Below are 5,416 nucleotides of genomic sequence, written 5' to 3'. Positions count from 1 at the left end.
CTTTAGCCTCTCACATTGTTAATACTCAAATTTTAGATGATGATGGTCCAGATTTGTTGTGTTGGGATCTTACCCCAAATGGTATTTGCTCTTCAAAATCTGCTTACAAACTTTGCTTGCAGAAGCTTCATAGTATTCCGAGAAATGCTCCTTTGGACTTGAAAGATTTTCTTAAGTTCATTTGGAAACAAAAAAAATCTGCTCCCTCGAGTTCAAACTTTTGCTTGGAGACTTCTTCGAAGGGCTTTGCCTACGGGTATGAGGGCTGGCTGTTTTTCTATTCATATTGCTAAGACTTGTTGTAGATGTGGCCAGCGGGAAGATGAATTTCATCTTTATTTCCTTTGCAACTTTGCGAGAGTAGCTTGGTTTTCTTCACCCTGGTTTCTTCGCAAGGATGTTCTCACCCAAGGGCACCATACTATGCATTCCATTCTCATTGCGCTTACTCGAATGGGCCATCCTCATGCTTCCATTAAGAATGTTTTAAATTTTTTGTGGTGCCTTTGGAAAGCTAGAAATGATTTTGTTTTTGATAGGAAAAAGCATCTTCCTTATCAAGTTAATATTGCTGCTGCAGCTCTGGACTATGAGCCACTGGTTGATCCTTCTTGTCCCCCTACTAAGAAACCTCACTCTAATGATGTTCATGAAACTCATGTTCTTCCTTTGCAGGGCAAAACGCTTAAGTTTGACTTGTTAATTCCTGGGACTAAAATCTTCTCTGATGCAGCGTTTAGATCATCAAAAATCCCAGGTCTCGCTCAAGGGCAAGTGGGTATAGGTATAGGTGTTTTTATTTGCAAACCTTCGGATCAGGGCGAGCTTAATGTTCAGGTTCAGGCTTCGGCCCCTCCTACCTCTACTCCTTTGCAGGCTGAAGCTGTGGCTCTCTCATGTGCTGCACATCTAGCTTTGAGACTTAATCTTGCTAACTCCACTTTCCTTATGGATTGTTTGTCTTTAGCCTCTTTTGCTGCCTTAAGAAATATTTCAGCCACTCCTTGGAATATTAGGAATGATCTTGCTCATTTTTTCAAAGACACCTCTAATTTGAAATGCTCAAGTGTTTCACATTTCTAGGGAGATAAATGGTATTGCTCACAATCTTGCTCAGCAGGTTTTTAGATCTAATGCTAGCTCTCAAATCTCTTGCTTTGCTCATGCTCATTCCCATCATTCTTGCCCCATGGTTTCTCTTCTTTCTCACTTCCAGATTCAAGGCATAAATCTGCATAATATTCACTGTTATTAGCTCACATTCGCCTTCGGGTAGGATTTTCTCTTTATCTTTTGCAGAAAGCGCTGGCCTCTTTCCCTTTTAATGTTTCTTGCAGGCTTGCATTTTGTACAAGATGAGCTATGGTCATAAGTGTGTGAAATGCAGGTTCAAGAAGTTTGCTGCCAGACTATTTTACTGATGGTGTACTCTCATTCTGTTCAATACCAGCAAGTGGAGGCAACAATTAATCTGTGAGCAGTTCTCTTGCATTTGCCACTTTGGATCAGGAATAAGGACAGTTCCCAATCTTCTGCTTCTCTTCAGCTTCTCTTCAGAGCATCAACACTTCTTCACATTCTGCTCTGGCTGCAGATGGGCTGTTACATCTACTTTTGTGACTGATGGAATGATTTTGCTCTATGCTTTCTAAATTAGCCGTTGATCATCTGGTTGGGTGTTTCCTCAACCTATCTTTGCTTTCTCTTTCAGCTCTACCCCTCTGGCTGTACTTCTCCTTGTTGTCTATCTTCTTGCCGCTGTATTCACTGTTGTACTTAACTTATGAGCTGAAATGAAATTGGGCGCCTATGGGTGCCTTGCTTTGTTCAAAAAAAATGTTGGCATGTTTCGAATACTTTTTTTTCTGGGTCAAAAGTTATCATGCCTGGGACAGTTCTACTATGCGTATATTACCATTTATTTACACACATCATATCGGAGTATGTTTTCAACAAGTTTTTTATGGGGCAAAGTTATCGTGGTGTCTGTACCCCAAGTTATCGGGACTGGAAGCCTATATTATCATGCTATTTACACAAAAAGTTATCAGAGTATGTTTTCAACAACTTTTTTTCATTGGTCAAAGTTATCGTGGTGTTTGTACCTAAGTTATCAGGTCCGGCAACCTATATTACCACATTATTTAACAGATGTTACCGGAGTATATTTTCAACAACTTTTTTCCACGGGTCAAAGTTATCGTGGTGTTTATACCTAAATTATCAAGTCCGGGAATGTATATTATCATGTTATTTACAAACAAGTTGTCGGTGAAATGTATCAGAATGCAATGCTAACCTAGTTGCCGAAAAGAGACATAAAAAGAGGTAAATACACCAAGAGTCATAGAACTTGCACGTGACGGTCAGTTTGGTGCACAAACTTGTAAAATACGTGTTTCTGGTCATCAAACTTGCACAAACGTTCATATACGGTCATATTCCATGTACGCAGACATATCCGTGGCCTATGTGGCATGCCAGCATGGCCAGGGCCCACTGTAAGCCCGCGACGCATGGTAAATCTACATGCTTTTTCTTTATTTACGTATTATGCACCTATTTTTTTAACTTATTAAGCCCCTAAAATAAAATGGAAAAACAAGGGATGGTTCGGTTACAAACTAGGGACGTGCCCCTACTAGGCTCAGGTTAACAACCACCAAACCAATGACCATTCATGTCTAGGTAGCACGAATAATTTTTATATCATATAAACACGGCCGAAAAATCAGTTTTACAAGAAATGTAACCCCAAAAAGGGGAGCACTGTGGCTCGACTATGTGACCTCATGGTCAACGTTACCTAAGATTACCACCGGGCTTAGACAACACAACATATCCAAATGGGATAAATATTTTTCATGTTGTTATTCCTTCTTGTTCTATGTAAGAAAAAAAATTATATTCTGTGTTTGTGATATTTAATAAATGTTTATGTGTTACAAAAAATGGTGTGTGACATTTAAAAAAATGTTTAAACATTGTAAACCAGATTTGTGTAACTAAAAATGATACGTTGCATTTTAAAAATGTTCATGCATTCCAAAAAAACTGGTCATGACATTTTTTAAATGCCTATACAATGTATAAAACTGTTTGTGTAGCTTTAAAATGTTTCGTACCATCCGAAAATGTTAAAAATATAGTTGAAAAAAGTTTCAAAACTTGTATTTGAAAAAATGTTAATCATATGTTTAAAAAGTATTAAGCATATTTTTTAAAATACTCCAAACATAGATGTATACTGGAGTATTTAAAATATATGTGTATCAAAACATAGATGTATACTGGAGTATTTAAAACATCAAAACATATGTGTATCATATGGAGTATATGTTTCAATACACATAAGTTTCAAAACTTGTATTTGAAAAAAATGTTAATCTGGACGTGTTGTGTTGATTAACATTTTTTTCAAATACAAGTTTTTGAAACTTTTTAAAATGCCGCGTACCTTTTTTTGTAACACATAAATATATTTTGAATGTCATAAACACAAGAATATAAATTGTTTTCTTACATCTGGACGTGTTGTGTTGTCGGTGGTAATGTTAGTTAACCTTGACCACAATGTCACATGGTCGAGCCATGGTGCTCACTTTTTCCGTGTTACATCTCTTGTAAAATTTATTTTCAGCCAATGTTTAAATGATACAGAAATTAGTCATGCTATATAGACATGAATGATCAGCAGACTAGTGGTTGTCCACGTGAGACTACTAGGGCACGTTGCAGCTTCAAAACCCCACATCGTTTGTTTTTCCATTTTATTTTTAGGGGCTTAATACGAAAATAAAAAAGGCAAAGGCTTCTCTACAGATCTACATGCTACAGCGGATGACAGTGGGCCCTGGCCACACTGGAATGCCACATAGGCCATGGATATGTCCGTGTACATGAGATGTGATCGTATATGAACGCTCGTGCAAGTTTGATGACCAGAAACAAGTATTTTACAAGTTTGTGCACCAAACTGACCATCGCATGCAAGTTCTATGACTTCGGGTGTATTTACCTCACATAAAAACATATAAATGTAGGTCTCTAGCGGTACAGAGATAAAGAAAACCAGAGAAAAAAAATCACAAGGGCCATGTGATGGACACTAGAGCAATCATTGGTGACAAATACTGATATCCCGCTAGCTGAGGTATTGTAGCACCAGGGATCGAATCCCATTCACGCACTTTCATTTTTCTGAACCTTGTGAGGGATTGGACCCACAGGAATTGGTCAGCCAGCGGCGCAAATCAAGCAGCCCATACGCGCACGAGAAGGCCAACTGCCCCAGCATGCCTAGCGTGAGACTCGCCGCTAGCATTAACTAACCACGATTTAAAAACGCGCCGTCGGATCAGCAAAACGGACGGAGATCAGATCGTTCGGACCTATTGCGATAATCAGAACGTTTGGTAATTACAAATTTCCCTAACCGCACCCTTAAAAATAGTGGAGTATTCAGTGGAGTAAACTCTTAGTGCTAAACCCTTTATGGAGTATATTTTATCCGGAAAAATGTGGAGTATATTTACTCCTCAAAATTTTGACCGGACCTAGCCGATCCCCTATATTTAACGAAGTAATTTTTTGTTTTTTTTTCTAAACTTTGCAATTGCAGTATGCATTGCAACTATATTTTAGTACACATATAGAAACTGAACGTAAATTTGACTGTCCAAGCAAATCATAAGTTTTGGCCTGCACTTGTCTCTCCATATACATTTCTTTGGAGTTTGAACCAGTCATCATATCTCTCAACGGCTTTTGCAATGGTCAGAAAAATACTTTGTGTGCATCTGAAAGCGTCGGCGAAAGTACTTCTCCGGATAGGTTGGCTTTGGGTCAAAGTAGTCTCTCATGATCTTGGCATGACCCTCGGCTCTATCACGATTGATGTGTATGCGGCCAAACTGTGATCCTCTCCTAGGCCGCCGAACATCATCATTGAAAATCATGCCTAAAACGGTGTCAAAGTGATCGTCGTCTTCTTCCTCTTCAGATGACAATGAGTCCTCCAAGACCATCTCCCTTAACCTCTTCATCTACAATTCAAACGGCTCAGTTCAAAAACAAATGAATAAAAAAAACTCACCTAGGCAATTCGTCGAACACTTGCGGTGGGATGGTGGTGCACCGGCCGGCCGGTGTCGTTTAGACCAAACCGGAGGGTGGCAACGTGAGCGAATGACCTGCAGTGTGCAAGCTAGATGAGATGCGGCGACCGGCAGAAAAAGAAGAAGTTGCGAAGCAATCCGATGAATCAACAATGGCGACGGGGACGGCGTTTCACCTTGATTCCGGCGACGGCGACGGGGCCGAACGGGCTCAACGTCGGGCAGAAGGGCGGCGGGGGAAAAGAGAGGCACCAAGGTAGCGGCGGGGCTGGCGGGCAGTCGTAGGGAGGCGCGCCAGC

The sequence above is a fragment of the Triticum aestivum genome, chromosome 6D (assembly GCF_018294505.1).
Source record: "Triticum aestivum cultivar Chinese Spring chromosome 6D, IWGSC CS RefSeq v2.1, whole genome shotgun sequence".
Lineage (NCBI taxonomy): Eukaryota > Viridiplantae > Streptophyta > Magnoliopsida > Poales > Poaceae > Triticum > Triticum aestivum.
Note: the sequence above shows the minus strand (reverse complement) of the source record.